Source organism: Eubalaena glacialis, chromosome 12 (assembly GCF_028564815.1).
Source record: "Eubalaena glacialis isolate mEubGla1 chromosome 12, mEubGla1.1.hap2.+ XY, whole genome shotgun sequence".
NCBI lineage: Eukaryota > Metazoa > Chordata > Mammalia > Artiodactyla > Balaenidae > Eubalaena > Eubalaena glacialis.
Genome location: NC_083727.1, coordinates 39,617,221 through 39,639,756, shown reverse-complemented (window position 1 = coordinate 39,639,756; position 22,536 = coordinate 39,617,221). Strand labels below are relative to the sequence as shown.

The 22,536-nt window shown below is 36.6% G+C and overlaps 1 protein-coding gene across 2 annotated transcripts in view; it reads left to right on the top strand.

Moving 5' to 3' along the window:
- PKIB (cAMP-dependent protein kinase inhibitor beta) overlaps positions 1-22,536 on the top strand; it is a 115,820-nt gene that overhangs the window by 24,380 nt on the left and 68,904 nt on the right. The window contains exon 1 of one of the 2 annotated variants that reach the window (XM_061206971.1): positions 15,321-15,381. The exons of the other annotated variant lie outside the window; for it this stretch is intronic. The gene's annotated coding sequence lies outside the window, so the exon portion shown is untranslated. Of the gene's footprint in view, positions 1-15,320; positions 15,382-22,536 lie in introns of those variants that run through there. 2 annotated transcript variants of the gene reach the window in all.

Below are 22,536 nucleotides of genomic sequence, written 5' to 3'. Positions count from 1 at the left end.
TTTAAGTTTGTGTCAGTGGAGAATAACATGTTTTAATTGAAATCTACCTGTTATTATGAACTAATGTCATGAAAAAATTGTATCAAAAAGCATTTCTATTTGTATATAAACAATTGAAATCTCCATAAGAAAAAACAGCAAGTACATTTGTAAACATTAATTTTGTATTTAAAGAAAATTAAGACTAACATAAAATAATTGAGTCTTTATTGTGAGTGGAGTGGATAGTGCTTTATAAACATAATCTCATGTAATCCTCACAATAACTGTGTGGGAAAAGTAAGGAAGGCATAGTTATTCCCTGTGACAAAAGTGTACCTTGCCAAGTGCACACATTGAGCTAGTGGGTGGTGAAAGTAGGATTTGAGCCAGATTTTGTCTGATGCTTAAGCCTATGTCCTTGACCAGCTTGGATAGGGAGATTCGGCAGGAGCTAAAATACTCTGTTTAGATGAGCAAAGTATCTTGTTTGCATCAGGTATTTATAATCGATGGTTGAAAATATACATTTTTAAGGAACATATTATCCCATACTCTATGAACTTTACAAAAGAGATGAAATATTTTTCTGATTCATTTAATGAAAAGCACTTAACTAAAAAAACATTTAACTAAAAAACAAAAAAATTAAAAACACTAATAAAAGTAGCACAAAAAAGAAAATCACAAAAATTCACTGAAATACTAAATACAGGAATGTAGAAATCAACAAAATAGAATAATACAAGAAAATCGTGTTTATTCTAGAAATGTACACGTGGTTCAATATTGAGAAATCTATTTTAATTTCATAGTCATAGACTAAAGGATAAAACTGCTATTTTTACCTCCTAATAGATTCCAAATGACATTTGATAAAATGTAACTATATTTCTTTTAAGAACATGCATATATACAACATAGTAATTTAGGTATAGAGAGATATTTTTAAATTGTGAAAAAGCAGAAAAAACAGAAAAACCTTAGACACTTACTACATGCCCTATTTCATCACTTACAGTTAACATCATTCTATAAATTCTAGCCAATGCAATAAAATTTTTTAAATGACTAACATTTTAAAATTTCTTAATATATATACTAGAAACTGTTCTAAATACTTTACAAATATTAATTCATTTAATCTTCATAACAATCCTAGGGAATATTGACTACTATAATTCTCATTTTACAAATGAGAAAGTTGAGGCCCAGAGAAGCTAAGTAACTTGGCCAAGGTCACACAGCTAATAAGTGGTAGAGATGAATAAGCACTCAAGTGGCTTAACTCATGAATCTTTAATTTTAAATCCTATCATATGCTGTCTCTCAAAGTTTACAATTATTAGAAAAGAGATGACATCTTTTTTCCTTAAAAAAGTATATATATATATATATATATATATATACACACACACATATATATGTGTGTGTGTGTGTATATATATGAATTTACTAAAAATCCCAAGAAAATCAACTGGAGAACTATTAGAATAAGAGACTTCAGTTAAGTGGTCATACAAAAGATAAATGTGTATAAATCAATCGACTTTTCTATAAGAGCTACAAATAGAAAACATGAAAAAAATCCCATTTATAATAATGAAATATCATATATCTATGAGTAAGCTATAATAGAAATGTACAAGACTTAAATGAAGAAAATAACATTTTGTTGAGAAGCACAAAATAAGATTAGCAGTAATGGAGATTGATATTGTATTCCTGGATGAGAATAATAAATATTGTAATGATGTTAGCTTCCCCAAATTAATTTATAAAATTAACGCAATTCCAGATAGAACCACAAAGATATTTTTAGGGAGAGGTTGGCAAAATGATTATTAAAATTCATCTGGAGGAATGAACAGACTGGGAAAAGCAGATTTTTGAAAAAGAAGAATAATGAAGAAAGAACTCCTAATTCCAAGTATTAAAACATATTATAAAATTACTATTACTAAGACAGTATGTTACTTTTTACTAAAATAGAGACTTAGGAGAGGCTAAATCATCTTGAAAATTCCCCAAATAGACTTAAGCATATAAGGGTAACATATAATAAACACAGAATTTCATGTTGGTGGAGAAGCTATTGATTATTACAAGAACACAATTCAAATAATTAGTTATTGTTAGGAAAAATTGTAAAGTTGAATCTTTTATTTATACAAAATAGAGATAAATATCAGATTAATTGAAGAAGAATAATGAGATATAACTGAAAAATAGGTGAATAATTTATAATCTTGTCTAATATGACATCAAAGGCAAAAACCATAATTAAAGATTGATAGACTTGACTATGAGACATATTAAAACTTTTTAACGTACAAATAGAAAGGAGACTCAAGCAGCATGCCTAGCATTGTGTTTGAAAATTCTTTTCTTGTTTTTTTTGGGGATTAGAATTAATAAATCAGCAAGTTCTGACTAATATTCCAAATACACTACTGTTTGAAGGCTTAAAAAAGGGAAGCCCATTCTGGGATATTGTGCTATAGACACAGAGCAAATTTCAAAGATGGAATTCTAGAGAAGACCAAATAATGATATGGAAGTCAGGATTGTTCCATCTAAAAAGGTCAGCTGAATTTGAATTATAGCATCCAAGAGAGTAAAGGATTTCAACTAGATAGTTTTATAATTCATACAAATATATATAAAGAAATATAAACATATATATAAAGAAAGGAGGTGGTCATTGACAATTTAGCACTAATTGTTAGTGATCAAAATAACTGCCATTTAATGTTCATAGTGTTTGCAAAACTCATTTTCTCATTCCTTCATTCAGTATTTATTGAGCAAGTTCTGACTAATTTACTCTGTGCCAGTTGTGAGCACTGAGGATGCCGAGCTGAGGATACTTTGCGATTCCCCGGGGTTTGTAAACTGCAGGATCTAGAGATCTAGAGATACAGAGAAAAATTGACTAGAGGACCATGAGGAGACCCAAAGAGGGTCACATCAAGAGTGGCTGACGTTTAATGCTTTGGTAAGGTCCTCAGGGATGACATGCTAACTTTCTTCAATTATATGAGGAATGTCATCTGTATGATTGAGAAGGCAAAAGTAGGATGAGTGGATGGGAATCAGAGAAAGACATATTTTTATTTAATTAAAGGAATGGCTGTCTGAAATTATAACAGGCTACCTCTGGTACCTGAGATGGTTCCAGAAGCTTGGTACCACTAGGAAGGAAAGTAGCACAAGGAATTCATACATGAAATGGTGAGGGGCTGCGGATGGAGAGTTGGTGATTAACTCATCTCTGAAGATAAAATTTTCTTGGATCTGTTATTGAGATCGTTGATGTGGGAAGGGCTCCCTTGAAGACAATACAATGAGGGACTCTAAGGAGTCAGATCCACCAGCTTTACACTTACCTCTTAGACTCAAAGTTTTAGTAATCCATGTTCTATATTTTATTAGTATAATTTATATGTTGAGACATTTAAACAATGCTAAGAAGAACAAAGAATAAACTCAACTCCCACCTCTCAGAATTAACACATTTCATTTTATAATATTTGCTTAGTCTTCCGTTTTAAAGAAATAAAATGGTACAATTAGTTAAGTCTCCTTTCAGAAGCATCTATGAATTAGTGTATATTGTTCCCGTCCATTTTATACTTTTACCCACGTATTTATGCAACCATTCCAATATTTAGTCCTGCTTTGTGTTTTTAAAATTTACAAAAATAATATCACTGCTTTTCACAACACTGTGTTTTTGAGATCTATATAGTTATATATATATAGTTCTAGCTCTGTTCTCCTGGGTGAAATTTGTGGGGGTTTTTTGATAAGACATTTACAATTCACGTTTAGTGGCCTTCCTTACTCCGAAATTGGGCCTGTGGATGACAGGATGTTATTGCTGGAAGATTTAGGAGAAAACGTTATTCTCATTTATGTCTTTATATATTGTCAACACCGGGACTTTTTGAAAATGACAGAAGCTAAGCCAGAGGGGAAGTCAGGATAATGTAAATAAACTAGGCAAACCAGAATGGAGGATTAGCCTGCATATGAAGAAAACAAGGCTGCAGGAGGAGAAATGACTTTCTGGGCTACACAGCTTATTAGTGACAGTCCTCGAAATACCAGGCCAAATCTCAGAATCAAACAATTGCATGGGATAAGATATATGTAGAATGCTTTCCAGTTCATTGTTCTTTTCATCATGGTGTTTCTTATGTTTAATAAAGATGTAGAGAAGTAAGATAATGGATTCCTAGGGCCAAATTGCCTGATATCCTGCCTTCAGAATGGCTGGTTACAGTCCAGCTTTAATCCATCAATTTTTTTTCTTATGATTGCTCTCTCCTTGCCCAGGTAAATATAATTATCACCTCTTTCCACTGGATAAAGTATCCTGTCCCTTGTGTCCCACTAGGTAGCAGAATGTGGCCAGGTAAATCAGTTTTCACTGGTGATCAGAAGTCATCTCTTCCATTTGCTTGTCAGCTAACCTTTGCCCTATACTTGTCCTGTTAACAGCTGGCTAGTTAATGAATGTGACATGGCTGTTTCTGCAAGGTTTGGGTGTGCCAAGATTGTACAGAAGACAGAGAACTGACTCACTAATTAAGCAGGGGTTTTTAGTGCCAGCTTAGGTCTGCAATTTCCTTAACCAGACCCAGTCTCAGGTGTTCTTCATAGTGAGGTGGTCTTGCAATTATATCATTTATCCTACATGGAGTTAGGACAAATAATTCATCATTTCATTATTTACTTTAAACTTTTAAACTAATACGACTCCTAGGATTGAAAGGCTTGCAAATATTTGTAAAGTTTTACTCATATCAAATTTGTTTTTGTTTTTCCAATATATTTTATACATTTATAAGATACGTAAAACCAGTCTTCTTGACTATCTGCTGGCAATAATATTTGATTGCTAAAGTAGTCTATAGAAGTTAAGTGATATAGGGTTGGCCAAAAAGTTCATTCATGTTTTTCCATAAGATCTTACAGAAAAACCCGAACAAACTTTTTGGCCAACCCAATACGTTGAAAGTGAAGATTTATCATGTGAAAAGTATCAAGTTTCATCTGATTATGTTCTTAAAAAATTATGGTAATTTGATTATCTTACAAATAAGTTGTCTGTAAAATCCTAATTTACAAGTGCTTGAGAAAACAAAATACTTTTGATTAATTTAATGTCAACCTATTATCCTACCGTGTAAATAGCATAGACATTGTAACTATAGTCACAAAAAATAAGAATCCATTGGAAAGGAAGTGTAGTGCTTTTGGCTGTTTCTAAACACAACCGTAAAAGGTCAAGGATATCATTACTGAGAAAATGAAGTATTGTCCAAAAGTTGCACATGAGCTGATTTTTGTTATTTGTCTCAAGTGGTGTATCTTCAGATTGCTGGAAGACATCATGAATATTTTAGCTGCAATTATTATTCAAGTGTTCAGTGTGTAACCGTTCCATGTGTGGGCATGGTTGCTGCAAGGTGGCTAAAAGGACAATGTCCCTCAAGGTCATATCCACATCGCCTACCTGTGATGGCTCCTCTTTGGTTTAGTTTGGTTGGTGGTTATATGCTATTTGTATGTCATGTGGAACATGGCTCAACTTTGTGAGCTGACTGCTAGGGGGCCACTTAATCCACTTTTCTTAAAATTATGCCATATGTTAGTCTCTAAAGTTTGCTTTTGGTATTTAAATGCATACCATAGCTTAATCACATCACATCAAGTTGTAATTTCAACAGTACTTTATAATTTTTCTTTGGCTGTTTTGCTTGTGGCTATTTATTAGTCCATCACATGACATTTCATAGTTTTTCTGACACTAGCTGAATATTTAAATGGCATGGAAGAATTGGTGGAAAGAGCACTGAATGTTGGAAGTCAAATCTCTATTCTGGACCTTATTTTGCCCCCATCCAGCTGCATGAGTCTTAGCAAGTCATTCTGAGATATGGCACAGTGCAGTGGATCAAATCATTGACTACTAAATTTGAGTCCAACTTGTGCCATTTATTAGTTGGTAAATTTCATAACCTCTTTGTGTCAAGGTTAGGTTCTCATCTGTAAAATGGAACTGACAATAGTTCCTCTCTTATAAAGTTATTAAGAAGATTAAATCAATGGATATTTATAAAGCACTTAGAATAGTACCTATATGACTGATTGTTTAATAAAACTTTACTGTGATTGGACTTCATTGGGTTTGATTTCTATATGAGTATTTCCAGTTTGAAGATTACATTAAGTTTCTGTTTCTTGCCTTTGTTTTCAATGTACCTTTAACTTACTAAGCTGATGCTGGTGAAAATACTGTTTCTATGCAAAGTATTAGTGGCTATATGGTCTAACAGCAATGATTTTTTGTTGGTGTTTTTTTTTTTTTTTCCTCAGAGATCCCTGGTTTCTATTTTTTTTTTTAATTATTAGCACCTTTAATTATTTATTTATTTATTTATTTATTTATTTATTTTGGGCTGTGTTGGGTCTTCGTCTCTGTGCGAGGGCTTCCTCTAGCTGCGGCAAGCGGGAGCCACTCTTCGTCGCGGTGCGCGGGCCTCTCATTATCGCGGCCTCTCTTGTTGTGGAGCACAGGCTCCAGACGCGCAGGCTCAGCAGTTGTGGCTCACGGGCCTAGTTGCTCCGCGGCATGTGGGATCCTCCCAGACCAGGGCTCGAACCCGCGTCCCCTGCATTAGCAGGCAGATTCTCAACCACTGCACCACCAGGGAAGCCTGTTGTTGTTTGTTTTAAATTAAGGCACATGTGCAAAACTAAAGAATTTTTAAAAATATAGCCAAAATAGTTATATATCTCATAGTTGTATTGACTGAGACAATCTCTATAACTGGGCTTGGAACTTGTGTTTGTATTGTGTAGGCATTTTGTTTACCTTCTGAAGGGTTAATTTATTTCATTTTTCAATTTCTGTCTTTATAATTGTGCTATTGGGTGAAAGGCTATTTGGAAAACTGAATTTGCTTATTACTTTTCACCTCTGTAGTGTCACTGTTTATCAGGTTTCCTTGGTACAGGTTGGTACATGACTTCTATCTTTTTAAGCTTATCACACACCCATAACTCTGTTAAACAGTTCTCAGTTTCTTTTAATTAAGCTTGAAACTTGTTAAAGTTGTAATATTTTGTAGTGCATAGAGCAGTCTAATGTCAAAACAAGAGCTTGGTGGTAGAAAGACAGATCAGTTTGTTTCTTAAAAACAGGACATACCCACCAGGGTGAAAGAGGCCACTGAAATTGGAACTCGTTTTAGCCCATGGGAGAAAGTCCAGCTAAGCTAGTGGCCTTATCATCTAGAGAGAATGATGACAGCAAAAGGAGGCTGTCCTGATAGGCAGGGGGTCGGAGTCCGAGTTGACCAGCAAGGTGCAGCAGATGGTGTCCCAGCAGGTGGGTGGGCAGTGGTGACGCAGAGTCTGGGAACGGGTGATATCCAGGCAGATAAACAGAGAGGTCTGTTCACAGATAGTATGGCCCCAGGGTTAGGGCTGGGGTTTCGGAATGAAATGCAGGCCCTGGGAAAACTGGATAGATTAGTGCAGAGGCCTGTTTTGGAGGGACTAGGGTACTATCCAGGGCATTAGAGCACAGAGTTTGTTACATGGGGCCACAGGTTGAAGGGGACTTGTGGCACCCTCATTTCTGGGGGTTGTGTGGCTTGGAAGGATGCTGGAGTAGGGAACCAGGCCAGTCTTTATAAATGCTGACTTTGATAGTCCTTGGTATAGATTCATGTGTCTGTCTTTTGAAAATTGAAAAACTCAAATGTGTTGATTACTAAACTGTGCTTTACTTTATTGCTAACAAATTAGATTAGAAGGCAACTTTGATGTAATCAGCCTTGCCTCTTTTTTTTCTTTCTTTCTTTTATAAAGCTTGCAGTAACTTTCAGATCAGAATGAATTCCATGCAGTTGAAACTGCTCACATGGGGCTTAGGTTAAGTGAAGCATACAATATAGAGGTGATGTTATTTCCTACTCTTCTTGGATTTATCCTGAGGAAGAAGTCATGTATCAGAGAAGAGAGTATAAAATGAGAGGATTAGCAAGTTAAGTGGTTGTTTCTGGCTGAGCTTTGCTTGAAATGGAGGAGAAAATGGCCTGGAAGTTGCTGAAATTAATTTCCTTATAATGACATGGAGTGTTAAATGGCCCTTTGCCTAGAAGTCATTTCAGGCCTAGTTATGTTATTGGGAGTGCTCTTTCTCAAATCAGGACCTCCACCTCCAAGGAATAAGAGAGAAAATTGAATTTTGACTCTTTTGCCCGTGTCTTAGCTTTTAACAGCTTTCTGCTTTTGATCTAGATGTTATGCCTACTGACATACATCTTTGTGATTAAAGGAAAAAACCCTCAAATAAAATAAAATCCAAGCATTCCTGTTCCTTATATTTTGAAATAAATCTTAGGCTGATGTCCACTGTAAAAAATTTTTTACTTGGTTATTTTGAAATTCCAAAGCTTCATCATTGTTTCTCCAAATACTATTTTCAACAGAAGAAAATCCATGGTTCTTTCTAATAGACTTTCTTTATAATGGTGAACATTGTGTAGAGAAACTAAGCATTCATTTATCAAATGAAAGTTAATTTATGTAATTAAGGGCAAGATAAACTTGGCTGTCATGAAATCTAGCTTAAAATTCTGACTTTCTGTGTGACTTCGGGGCAAGTTATTTACTGTACTGGATTTTAGTTTCATATCTCAGTTTCTACCATGTTCATAGAAACACTGTATTTCTGGTACACCCTTGGGAATCACAATGGATAACAAAGTTTTCCTTTTTTTAATGGAATTTTTTTTAGTGAAAATCATTTTAATATGTCCCACTCTTATATGCCTTCATAATTTGAACATAATTATATTAGAGTTCCACCAGATAAACGGAACCAGTAGGAAAAATATATCAAAAGGCTTATTGAAAGGGATTGGCTTAACTATTTGTGGAGGCTGCCTAGCAGAGTCTGAAATCTTAAGGCAGGAAGGGCAGACTGGAAACTCTGGGGCAGGAGCTGATGCCACAGGTGGTATTGCTTCTTCCTCAAGGAAACCAGTTCTGCTCTTAAGACCTTTCAAATGATTGGACCAGGCCCACCCAGATTATTGAGAATAATCTCCTTTACTTAAATCAGTTTATTGTAGATGTTAACCACATCTACAAAATTCCTTCACTGTTTGATTGAATAACTGGGGATCACAGCCTAAACTGACCCTCACAGTCTGCTCCTTGTCAGCATGGCATCCATACACATTTCCTTAAATCATACCTAATCTCAACAACAAAATCATACTTCCACCTGACATGATTAAAGCTATCCTCTGTGTAACTGTAATCATGCTAACCCTTTCCCCAGAAGAGGTGCAGGGTCATTGGTCCCGTAACTTAAAATACTGTGATATAAAGTTTGCTATTATTAATATATCTTATGTTAGAAGACAAGCACTTGAGAGGGAAGAAAGAGACACATATTTGAGACACACACACAAACATTTATAACAGAAAAAGGAAGGGTACGAATAACTTAACAGTCCTCATTTCTGGAACTGGTCACATGGTCATAGCTGGTATTTATAACTTCTTTCTTCTACTGCCCAAGCCATTCATTCCATATTCCCTTTGCTCTCAAGCAGGTACCTCAGCTTATTATGGTTCTTTGCCTGGCAGGGTGACCCAAACCTTCCTTCCTGAAGGGTCTGGGCCATTAGCTGTTGTTTTATGGTTTTCACTGACTTGTGAATTGAATTGTGGTTTCCATTGACCTTAGTCACAGAACCTGGTAGTAATAAGAGATGCCCTAGGGATCTGCTGTATTACAGACATACTCTTCCTTACTCCATCGTGTGGTACAGCCCAGTTGTCCCTTGATAATCTGGATCAATCACCTCAGCCAATATAGAAACTCCATTTTTGCCTATTTATTCAGAGGCCTGAGAAGCCCACAGTGACTGGTGGCAGTCTTTACTCTCAGTTCAGTGGAATTGTTGTTGTGTCTCCTGGTAGAAGCATTCTTCTCTTTGAAACTAAGACCTCTCAACCAGCAAAACAAAAGATCACAGGGACGGGAAGCAAAATTTTGCTAGCGGATTGCTAGGGATAATACTGAGTGGTGTCACTCGCATTTCCACCCCTTGATTCCTGGACCCATGAATCCTGGCTATGGGAGACAGAGTATCACATATTGGATGCTGATTTATAGTATTTATAGCCCCTTTCCAGAGCCTGGGCACATACTGCCACCTCACTAGCACTGTAACTGAGTCTTCAAAGGCCATTCCACTGTTCTATCATGCTTTGTGCTTCAGGATGATGGAGAAAATTGTAATTCCAGTGAGTGAGCATTGTCGGACTTCATTTGCTGTGAAGTGAACTCCTTGATCAGAAACAATGCTCTGTGGAATACCATGACGGTGGATAAGGCATTCTGTAAATCCACGGATGGTAGTTTTGGCAGAAATATTGCTTGCAGGGAAAGCAGCTCTATATCCAGAGTGTCTGTTGCAGTAGGAACAAAGCACCATTCTATCCGTGATGGAAGCAGTCCAGTAAAATAAACCTGCCACCAGATAGCTGGCTGATCATCCCATGGAATGATGCCATATTGGGAACTCAGCGTTGTATTTGCTACTGAAAGATTGGGCACTCAGCAGTGGCTGTAGCCAGGCTAGCCTTGAGTGCAATTCCATGTTGCTGAGTCCATGTATAATTTTTACCTCTGCCATAATGGTCACTGTTCATGAGCCCATTGGGCAATGACAGTAGTGGCTGGGAAAAGAGGCACAGATCCACAAAATAGGTCATCCTGTCCATTTGATTATTAAAATCCTCATCTGCTGAGCTCACCCTTTGGTGGCCATTCATATGGGACATAAATATCTTCAGATTCTTTGCCCATTCAGAGGGCATATACTTCTTCCCCAAATTTCCTTGTATCAATTTTCTGATCATTTTCTTTCCAAATTACTGACCATCCAGTCAAACCATTGGCCACAGCCTATGAGTTAGTACAGTTTTATACCTCTGGCCATTTCTCCTTCCAAGCAATAGGAACATCTAGCAGCTCTGTTCCTGGGGAGGATTTCCCTTCACCATCGTCCTTCAGAGATGTATTAGAAAGGGGCTGTCGTGCAATAGCTGTTCACTTTCAGTTGGTGCCCGCATATCATACACACCATTTGTAAACCAGGCCCACATTTTCTATTCCTCAGTCAACAGGTTTTAGGAAACTCCCCATGAGGCAAAAGTATGGGCTGGTAGAGGATAGGTAATGTAGCAGGAGTAGGGCCCATGGGCATTTGGACAACTTCCTCATGTAATTTACTTATGCCTTCAGGGCCTGCTTGAGCTCAATCTCATATGTACCTCTTCCAGTTGATATTGGCGTGCTGCTGTGCACTCCCAGCTTTATAGCTTGGTGGATCGGACAGCAGCCAGTTCATGATGGGCAGCTCAGGTGTCATAGTAATTTGGTGGCCCATAATTAGACATTCATTTTCTACTCAGGCCCAGGAGCAAGCCAAAGTCTCAGAAAGAGAGTAGATACCTGCAGAGGAAGATAGGGCTTTGTTACAAAAGCCTTGGAGTTTGCATTATGATTCACCATGAGGGACCTGCCAGATCTCCAAACAGCATCTCTATCTGCCACTGGCACTCATAGGGAAAAGGCTAGGAGAAAGATCAACAATATGATTGTTTGGCAGTACAGCAGGTTCCCAAGGGGAGTTAGCCTCCCCTTCATTCAAGGGGTTCTTGGTCTGTAAACTAGGTCAAGACTAGGAACTGATGGAGACGTTTTCACTGTTTTCATGGTTCAAGATAGACCTCTGTTCGGTAGTCCTAGAAATCTTATGCTTATACAGATCAAGTAGCATTGATTAGCTTGCCCATCTATGTATTTTGTAGGGACACCGTGATCAACCAGCCAACACCATAGGTCTCTCTCTGCAAGACAGACTATTCTGGTCACTGCTTTGGCTCTGCTGCCCATTATAGTAACCACATCTGTCTTTGGTGATTAAGTGCTGCCACTTGGCCCTGCCACCCTGGCACCCAACTTTCCCCACTGTATTTAGGGATCCCAGTTCGGTGGCAGCAATTCCCACTGTAATTTCTGACCTATAGAAAAGAGTGACCCCAGAGTTTTTCAAGGATGCTGGGGCTCTTCTCACAAATGTATTTCTTACAGTCATAGTTAAAAGTGTGTCCTTTGGACCCTCCTGGGGTAGGTAAGCAGGTTTTACATGATAAAGCTATTTTAACATTTATTCTACAGTATACCAAGGCAGTCAGTTCTGGCATTTTGATTTCATTTAATGCTGGCCCATGTCTCAACCAACCAAACAAAATGCTAGACCCCTTTCTAGCCCCTTGAGCTAAAACATTGAATCCAGAATCTATTTAGTGAGCCCATATCAATAAATTCATTCTGATTTAACTTTATGTTCCTTCCACAATTATCCAACACACTTCATATCCATTCATTCATGCACATATTCCCCAGATTTCTATCTGGGGAGTAAATTGGAAAAATCATGCATTTCTTTTGGTGCGTAGTACACTTCCACGTGGGTCACACTGTGTAACTCACCCTTTGAAGCCTGCTGGAACATGAGTCTACTTATAAATCTAGAAGCAAAGAGGGGTGGCAGGGATAAATCCTGAGGAGAATCAGCGGTGTCTTGCAAGGCAGATACCTCAGGAGAGACTATTACAGGTTCATCAGACAAAGCAGGGGTTAACTGCTTCACACTGAGGTGGAGGGTGGCTTTTGTTGGCAAATGACTCAGCAGAATTTAGGGATTTGAAATCCTCAGTTTCGCTGGGATTTCCCAGATGTATCTATTTCAATTTTCAGGATTCTATTCCTTCTCAGTCAGTGCCCTCACTTTAATAATGATGTTCTGCAAGGTTGGGAATTCAATTTGTATTGTAATTCAGCAATTTACAGCTTGAAATTCTGGGTTTGAAATCTCAACCCTACAGCTACAGGAGATAAGGGTTTTTCCATCTGGGCAGACATATATACTTTCAGGTCATTTATACAGAGCTTGAACTAGGAATTTCAAGCCTTGAGTGTGTCCTTTTCTTTCCCTTTTCTACAGCACGGTTTGGAGCAACCAACCAAGAAAGAGATTATATGATTATGGTTTATGTGATTATGGAGGCTGGTTAGGCAAGTCCAGAAGTCAGGTTGGCAGGCTGGGAACTCTCTGGCAGGAACTGAAGCCGTAGCCTACAGGTAGAATTTCTTCTTCCTCGGAAAAACCTCTGTTTTGGCCTTTCCATTGATTGGATCAGGCCCAACCAGATTAATTGAGGATAATCTCCTTAACTTAAATCAGTTGATTATAGATGTTCCTCCTAGATTAGTGTTTGCTTGAATAACTGGGGACTATAGCCAAGCTGGCCCATAAAACTGACCGTTCCAGTAGTCCAATTTTATTCTTGATGACTCATAGTCATCACATGTATAGGCAGATGTAAAGGATGTATACGCAAAGATTATGGCTAATCACCCAAGCACAGGCTCTAAAACTTGGTTTCTTGAAAAAGTTCTAGATAATAGTTTGTTCTTTAGTCATTTATTTTTCCTTAAAAATAGAATGAAGTGTTGCAGCTACAATATGCTCTTTGGTGGCACGATGTGATTCTTTTTTTTTGCAAAAAGAGCTGTAGTGGCTTTTTCTCAACAGATTTTCTCACCCTCCCAAAAATCATCTTATTTGTGGTCTGTGGCTGTTATTATCTTTGAATTAACACACTGTTAAAACATCCATAATAGAGTGGGTCAGCCTTGATCTTTGGGACTGGACCAGTAAGTTTTTCTATTGTGTTCATTCATTGTTGCCTATTGAGGGACTGATTCTGCTAACAGGTTCGGAATTTAGTTTTGTTCAACTAAGAATTCTAGAATTTGAAAATTCAGAAAGCTGTTCCCTGGATAGCTGAGCATTCTCAGTACGTTGTTTTAAAATGTACTTTAAAAAAAAGTTAGGTCGGCATGTAACTAAAATATCTCTGCTGAGGGAAAGGGGCACATTCCTGAGTGAACATTTGGTTGCTAATCACATAACAAGGTGACAGGGCTTCCTGGATTGATTGCTCCAGGTGGCTACAACCTTCAGCCAAGCTCGTGTGACTTGTTTATTTGGAATAATGGTGTGTGTTGGGCCATCTTCTTCTCTTATGTATGCTCTAGTGGCCAAGAGGCAAGATATTAATTGCTTTGACAAGATTTCAGGTGCAATCTATGGCTGTGACAGAGATTTTCGTGAGAAACCTCTGGGGCAGTTTACCTGGTGCTTTATAATTCAGACCAGTGGTGGTGGGGAGAGTGGAGGAGGAGGAATCTGATTCCAGAACATGTACTTCTCTCCTCTATATTAACGCCCCACATTCTATTTAGTACAATTAAATGAAACTCAATGAAAGGATTATTTGAAGAAAAAAAAAGAATTGGGGGGGGTGTCTTCCTGGAAGTGATCAGCCACCCCCTCCCTCTTCCCTGTCTCCATCGGTCATAAGCAGAACATCACCTCTGATTTGATATGATTTATTTTATTTTATTTAACATCTTTATTGGAGTATAATTGCTCTACAATGTTGTGTTAGTTTCTGCTGTATAACAAAGTGAATCAGCTATACATATACATATATCACCATATCTCCTCCCTCTTGCATCTCCCTCCCACACTCCCTATCCTACCCCTCTACGTGGTCACAGAGCACCGAGCTGATCTCCCTGTGCTATGCGGCTGCTTCCCACTAGCTATCTATTTTACATTTGGTAGTGTATATATGTCCATGCCACTCTCTCACTGCGTCCCAGCTTACCCTTCCCCCTCCCCGTGTTCTCAAGTCCATTCTCTACGTCTGCGTCTTTATTCCTGTCCTGCCCCTAGGTTTGTCAGAACCATTTTTTTTTTTTTTTTTTAGATTCCATATATATGTGTTAGCATACGGTATTTGTTTTTCTCTTTCTGACGTACTTCACTCTGTATGACAGACTCTAGGTCCATCCACCTCACTACAAATAACTCAATTTTGTTTCTTTTTATGGCTGAGTTATATTCCATTGTATATATGTACCACATCTTCTTTATCCATTCATCTGTCGATGGACACTTAGGTTGCTTCCGTGTCTTGGCTATTGTAAATAGAGCTGCAGTGAACATTGTGGTACATGACTGTTTTTGAATTATGGTTTTCTCATCACCTCTGATTTTAGACCAGATAATCTTAGGGCTTGAGGCCAAGCTAATTCCATCTGTCTCTTTTCCAGTGTTTCTCAAGCTCTCGTCGGATATTCTGCTCCAGCAGTGTGATGTAGTATAAAGAAGTTGAGCTTTGGAGTCAGTTAGACCAGGGTTTGGGTTCTTACTACCTTAAGAGGTTAGTAACATTTTCTAAACCTTGGTTTCCTCATAAAGAAAGTGCAGATAATTCAGAGCATTATGTTGGAATAAGATCATGTGTAGGAAAACTGCGTGGTACAGGGTAGGCACTTAAAATGTATTTTCCTTTCTGTTCCCCACCCCCGACTTCCTGAACATAGAATTATGTACAAAAATAGCACTTAGGGTGGAGATGAGAGTTCTCATTCCTGCCATTTCCTCCAGTACTTCAACTGTGGCTCCATAATTTACATTCTAAGGGCAAACCCATGCTAGTTACCATTTACCTCTAGCATATTGTTTGTATTAATAGGCTTTTCTTGAAAGTCTACTATGTTCAGGGTTTTGAACCAAGGCTAAGGAGAAGCATAAATACCAATTGTCATTATTGTGCGATTGTAGATTTCAAGAATGTAACCGACATTTTGGTAGTCTAGCCTCACACTCTAAAGTCAGATGTAAGCCTTGTTCCCAGTCCTTACTTGTTACATTTTTCTGTATTGATTTACTTATAACCTGTTGGAATATATTACACTATCTTTTTATTTCTTTTTAATTCCATACCCTCTCACAATGTTAGTTTTGGGAAGGGAAATTTTGATATCTTCTAAACACTTTGGATTTATTGGTATCACGTACAAGAAAAATATGGCTCGGGTCAGTTCACCTTTTTGATTATACTGCTAATATAGTTAAAAATTTAAATTAATTTTGGCCTTCATGTTTTCCTTCCTGCATTTCAGCTTCTATCCAGGGATTTTTAATTCTTATACTTAAGTACCATATATATAGTCTGTTTATCATCATGAGTATTCATTCATTCAGTAAAAATATATTGAGGGCCTAGTAGGGCCTGAGGATATGAAACAAAAATAGAAATGATATCTGCCTTCATGGAGGTAACAGTCTAGTAGAGAAGACAGACATAAATAAACATACAAACATATAGCTACTAATTGTGATGAATATTATGGAAAGAAATGTAGATGGCTAGAGAGAATACATTTAATATAGTACTAACAAAAGTAACTTAATTTAAAAGAAGCAACTTAGATAGCCTATATAAAGAAGTTCATAGGAAAATAGTCATTTTACATTTTATTCTTCTATCTTTAAAACACTGAAAAAGAAAGAATTATTTATGTTCTGTCCAGCTGTAGGGCTTTGAAATTTACTTAAGAAGGTGCTTGAAATTGCAAAATTTGAGCTCAATGACAATAGTATTATTATAATATAGCATTTTTTTCTACCTTGTTAGTAATTCATTTTGCGTGTTATTATGAGTTTTGTTTGCCTGGATGTACAATATTCTTAGGAGAGATTTTTTTTTCTTTCTAACTAGGAATATTCTGGTTTAGCCTATGCAAATGCTTATAACGAAAAACAGTTGGTCATTGAGCTATTACGTATGCCAGCAGAGTCTGACTAGGGTAATGTTTATCTCCATTAAATAACAGATCTGGTAAATCTTTTACATAAAAGAATATTGTGTTGTAGACATGATATCGTCAAACTTTAAATACTCTTTTAAAGAATAGTAACAATAGCATAAATCTCATTTTTATTTTAGGTAAGCTGAACACTAAGACTTTAAGCATAAATAATCAGAAAGAATCAGTTCATAGGGAATTAAATAAAAATTTTGTTTACTTAAATAGATTTTAAATATAGTACTTGAATTTGAGAAAAATAAATTTTGCCTAACAATTGTGGTAAGGACTAGCTCCTATAACATCAGGAAAAGTTTTTTAGTCAAACTGATTTATCTGTGCTGAGATTTGTCTCTGTGTGTGTCACCTGGCTGGTTCTCACGCCTCTGACTCTGACATCATAGTGCAGTAGGACCACGGAGTTACAGCTTTACACGTGCAGTCAGCCAGCGTGAAGCCCAGCTAGGGGAGCTGAAGGGGCAAAGAGGTTGAAGGAGGAGTTGGGACTCCTGGGAGTAGAAGAGATGGGAGACAAGGCCATTCCTGAATTGTAGGTGTGGTACTGAGGGTGTAGAGGCAGAACTGGCAGGTAGGTGAAAGTAAATCATTGTATCCATGACGACAAGGTCACCAGTAATCCTTATATTTGCTCCACGGCTCACTTGGTATATTTGCCACATACAGTTCCATCTGGTTCATCTCCTCAGAGAGGCTATCTCTCCATCTAATTTAGATTGTCTTGAATTCTAATTATTCTCTAACAACCTATTTTCCCCCTTCATAACCCTCATCAAAACTGTAAATTATGGGTTTGATTATTTACATGTTCTGTAATCGCCTTTGTTTTTAGCATCTTGTCTTTCTTGTTTAGGTTACTCCCTACTAGCTTCTAGTTGCTCAATACATAGCTGTTAAATGAATTACAATCAAAACTTTCAGTTGGTTGCTCTTGGCTTTAACCTTTATTCAGTAGAACTTGAGTCAGAAAGAGAAAGACAAATACCATATGATATCACTTATATGTGGAATCTAAAATATGACACAAATGAACTTATCTACAAAACAGAAACAGACTCACAGATGTAGAGAACAGACTGTGGTTGCCAAGGGGGAGGGGGGAGGGATGGATTGGGAGTTTGAGTTTAGCAGATGCAAACTATTAAAAATAAAATAAAATAAATTGCTGCTCTTGGCTATTTATTTGGATCTCTCATGAACATAACCAAAATGCTCAGAAATGTCCATGTTTTTTTCAGAGGGGTTATTCAGTCGGTTTGCAATAGATGTTGGTGACTGCTTACACCAAAAATGCAGCTATTCATCCTAATTTAGTATCATGATTTATGTTAGTTTCATTAATTGCTTTTTATTGATACCAACGACTGATTTAAAATGATATTTTGGGGTTAATTTAGCTTTAGTCTTGAGAGCAATATGTAGACTTTGTAATGAGGGGAATTTATGAGTGAATGATTATAGAGGAGTTTGGCCTGTCTCTGGTTTTGGAGATATCTGCATGCTGCTTCCTTTTTCATCGTTGTTAATGAAGAGCTGCTTGGGATCTTCCTTACATTGATGTTTCCAGTGAACTCTATTGATATTTATTGAGCTCTTTTTCAGCTGTGTGTTTCTTAGCTTTGAAAGATTAGGGAGTAATTCAACTTAAACATTGGCTTTCAGCCACATCTCAATGTACTCATACAGTCAGTAAAAGTTCTCTCAGCCCCCGCTTCACTATGAACAATGCAGCTCTTGCTAGAGCAATTAAGGAACATAACTAAAGATAAGGGCTTTGTCAAATATCGAATATGTGGTGGTGTGTATGCTAACCTTAAAGAAATACTCACGAATTCTAAATTTCTGCTATTGTCCTGAATCTCTGAATTAAGTTCTTTACATCATGTTGACTAAGATATACATTAGAATTATATTTACTAATCTTTCATGCAAATTTCAAAGAAAAACCTGCCTGGAACCTTGGTTTGTTAATTAGGAATAATTAGGAATATTATGTACTTTTAATCTTTTGCAGGTCTAAATGTTTTTGGAATAGGTTGGTTTTGTCCTAGTTCTGGAATAATTAGTAGGAAATACTAAATATAACTTATATTTGCAGAAGTGGTTTGGGTAAAGTCATTTATATTATGCCTTGACAACACCTGCACATATGGGCACTGGATTAGTTACTATATAATTATAATTGAATGGTCCTTACTAAATGATGTCAGATTCGAATTAACATTCAGAAAAGTAATGATATATAGAAGTTTTAGTTACATATTACTCTGAAATAGAGTAGGAAATGTATTGGCTTAGGTTGCCTAGTGATTTAAGATTATGACTTAAATACTATCTCTTCAAGTGCAATAAAACCGGTTGTCTGACTTTGAACTTCTCACTAATTGCCTTCATTCATTTATACACTCATTTTTCCTTTTTTTCAAGCTAGCAATTATTGCTCTCATTATGATGCAATTTGCACATCACTGTAGAAGTTTAACAAGGTTGGAATTCAAGCTTGACTTTTCCTTAGTTCTACTAAGGACCCTTTCTGTGCAGAACTCTTCCTAAATTAAGGCCAGGGGGAGCTTCGTGTTCTTGGCAAGAGCATATCTGACTCTGGACCAGCACTGGCTGCTACATCTTCTTACCTTAAATCTGAACCAGGGTTCGCTGAAGGCAAAGCGTGGAGGAAATGTGGTCTCTTCAATAGGGAAGTTCTCAGCATTTGTTTTAATTGTGCCTTTGCCTCTGTACTGCATCACAAAGCAGACGAAGACTGTATTGTTATCTCAGAGAAGTTGTAAAAAATAGTGAGATATTCCTAGGAATGGATTTGGTCGACTTTGGATGTGATAAAACATGAAAAATGTAAAACTATAAGGCATTAACATTACTAAAGGCAAATGGAAGAGTTTATATTCCATGAGAAGGAGGAGTGAAAACAAATTAGGTAACCATTAATGGTTTTGTTATCCAGGAAGTATTCTGGGTTCTCTATTGAAAAGAATCCCAGTGATATGTGCCCCTTCTGTCTTTATTGCTTTGATGTGTCATTGAAGTCACAGGGGTAAGGCTTGTAGAGAAGAGGCTGCTTTCTGGGAGAGTTCAAGAATGGGTTAGTTCTCGTTTCTCAAAGCTCTAGGAAAATCTTTATCCCCAGAAAATGAGAAGTACCAGTAATAACTGGATGGTGTGTTTGGATTGGACTCAAACCTGAGTTTGAATCTTGACCCTGGCACTAACCAAACCTGTGGCTTGGGCAATCTCTCCCAGCCTGTTTTCTCTTCAAAGAAATGAGGATAATCATACCTATCTTGAGAATCTTAGGAGGACTCTGATAATAATACATGTTAGTTGCCTAGCATATTTCAGTTTCTCAGTAGAAGATATTTTTATTATATGTTTATGCCTTGACCAGGGTCCCACCAAAAGCAGGACTTAAGACAAAGTTTTTGGGGAAGACCATAACTATACCTTTCTTCTTTGGCTTATTACTCAAAAAGGGCCATAATAAAAACAAACCTAATAATTGGAAATAATTGAGGGGAAACCAGAAAAACATATTCTGTGTGCTCATCTGTAAATTGGGGATAGTTGTATCTGATTTATAAGATTGTTGTCAGGATTAGATGAGTTAACATATGTGAAGGCTTAAAATCATGGTACACAGGAATAGCTCAACAGTATTATTATTATTATTATCTCATTGCTAGTATTGTTGTTGTTACTATAGAATAGAGATTAAGCTCAGGCTCTATAGTTAGGGAGAACTGTGTTTAAATCCCTAAACTTTCTAAATGGGCAACCTTAACCTTGGGTATTAACTTAGCCTCTCTGAACTTAGTCTCATCTATAAAATGGAGATGATAGTGGTTCTTCTCCAGTAGGGCTGTTTGAGAATGAAAAGCAAGAAAATAGAGAGTTTAGCATAGTTCCTGGCACATTTGAAGCACTTGGTAATGTTAGATTTTATATTAACAGTGATAGCTATTCATTTATTTAGCATTCATTTGACAAATTCTTATTAAGCACCTACTTACTATTTGCCAGGCATTCTTCTAGACACTGGGGATATAGTGTTAAATACAACAGAATCATAGCCTAATGGAACTAACATTTTATAATATTAAACAGTAGGCTTGAATTATTTAATATTTTTAATCAAAGCAATTTTTTTCATAAGGAACAAAAACTAGACGTTACCAAATAGAAATCATATGGACTTTTTAAGTGAATAAAGACGTTTTTATTTTCATATCATTTACACGAAAATGGTTGCTTCTAAATACTTTAAAATAATTTGTTTTCTTGAAAAGTTTGAAGATCTCTACTTCTCATTAGAATTTTATTTACTCTATTAATTTACATAACAAAATTAATAAGTCTTTATATACATACATAAAATATACTTGAATGTATTTAAAATTTTCTAGATATAGAGTTAGTACATAGTTTCAAAATTGTTGGCCTTGGGGATATTCAGCCCTTACCATGCTTTTTCCCTCAGAGATGATGCAAAATTTAATTATGCTTTTAAAAAACATTGTGAATGATGAATCTATTGATAAGTCAAACTAAGTGTGAAATCATTATGCAAGACCATTTTGCTGTTATGTGATTTATATATAGAGACTTGATTTATTTTTTCCACACAATCACTGAGTAAGTTTTAACTTAGTAAAGTAGAATACTATTCTGTCACCCTTAAGGCTCATGGCAAGAATTTCACTGTTTGAAAGGAGATATATTCTTAACTAGCATTTAAAATTGTAATTTGGTAAACTCTCAGTCTCAAACTTTTTTGGGATTATGTTGTCTGTGTGAATAACATTGACTTAATGAAGTAGCAAGAGGGGAATTTGTAAATGCAGAAATGAAGTAATTTGAAAATCTATTAGCTGAGAGAATTGTGCTCATGCTATCTTTAGAGGACACAAAGGAAAAAAGTAAAAAAACAAGAACCAAGAACCTTTTATAAAAAGAGACACAGAGAATGACAGGCAACAATAGAAAGAGCTGCACAAAAGAAAATAAAAAGTGAAAACATTTATCCTGAGCTGCATGATATTAAAATGTCCTGAAAGAGCATGAAAATTAATTATCTACTTTAGTTTGCCTTTACAAATGAGTTGGAAATGTCAAACACATTTCTGGATGAATGAGAAGGCTAAGCACTGAATCATTTGCAGTTGTTTTCTGAACACAGCAGAACTTAGAGGATTCTGACATGCATAAGAAAGCCCCTTAAAACACGGTGGGTTTATCCTACTTCTATGCATTTTTCATTGTTGTTGACAACATAGTCAAGAGCAAAGAAACCCATGTTGCGTTATGCATTGAAAGACAAGATGATGTAAAAAAAAAAACACTGGGGAGGATTCAGAAGACCTGGGTTCTAATTCTTTCTCTATTCTTCATCTTGGCAACTTATTCAGGACCTCAGTATATAGGGCCTCAGCTCTGAAATTAGAGGACTGAGATTAAAGAGTTAAATATATTCTTCTCTAAGGCTCCTGCCAACTCTAGCATTCTGTGGCTCTGTATTCTGCTGTTGTCTTACAAACTAAACTGTAGACAGAGTAGCATCCTCCTTGCTTAGACTTCATGGCCAAAAGAGCTTACTTTATGTTTAGAATGCTAATCACTGGAAAGCATAAAAGTCATGAATATCTTGGAATTAAATAAGCACATGGTTACTTACGCTAGAAAGTTCCCGTTCC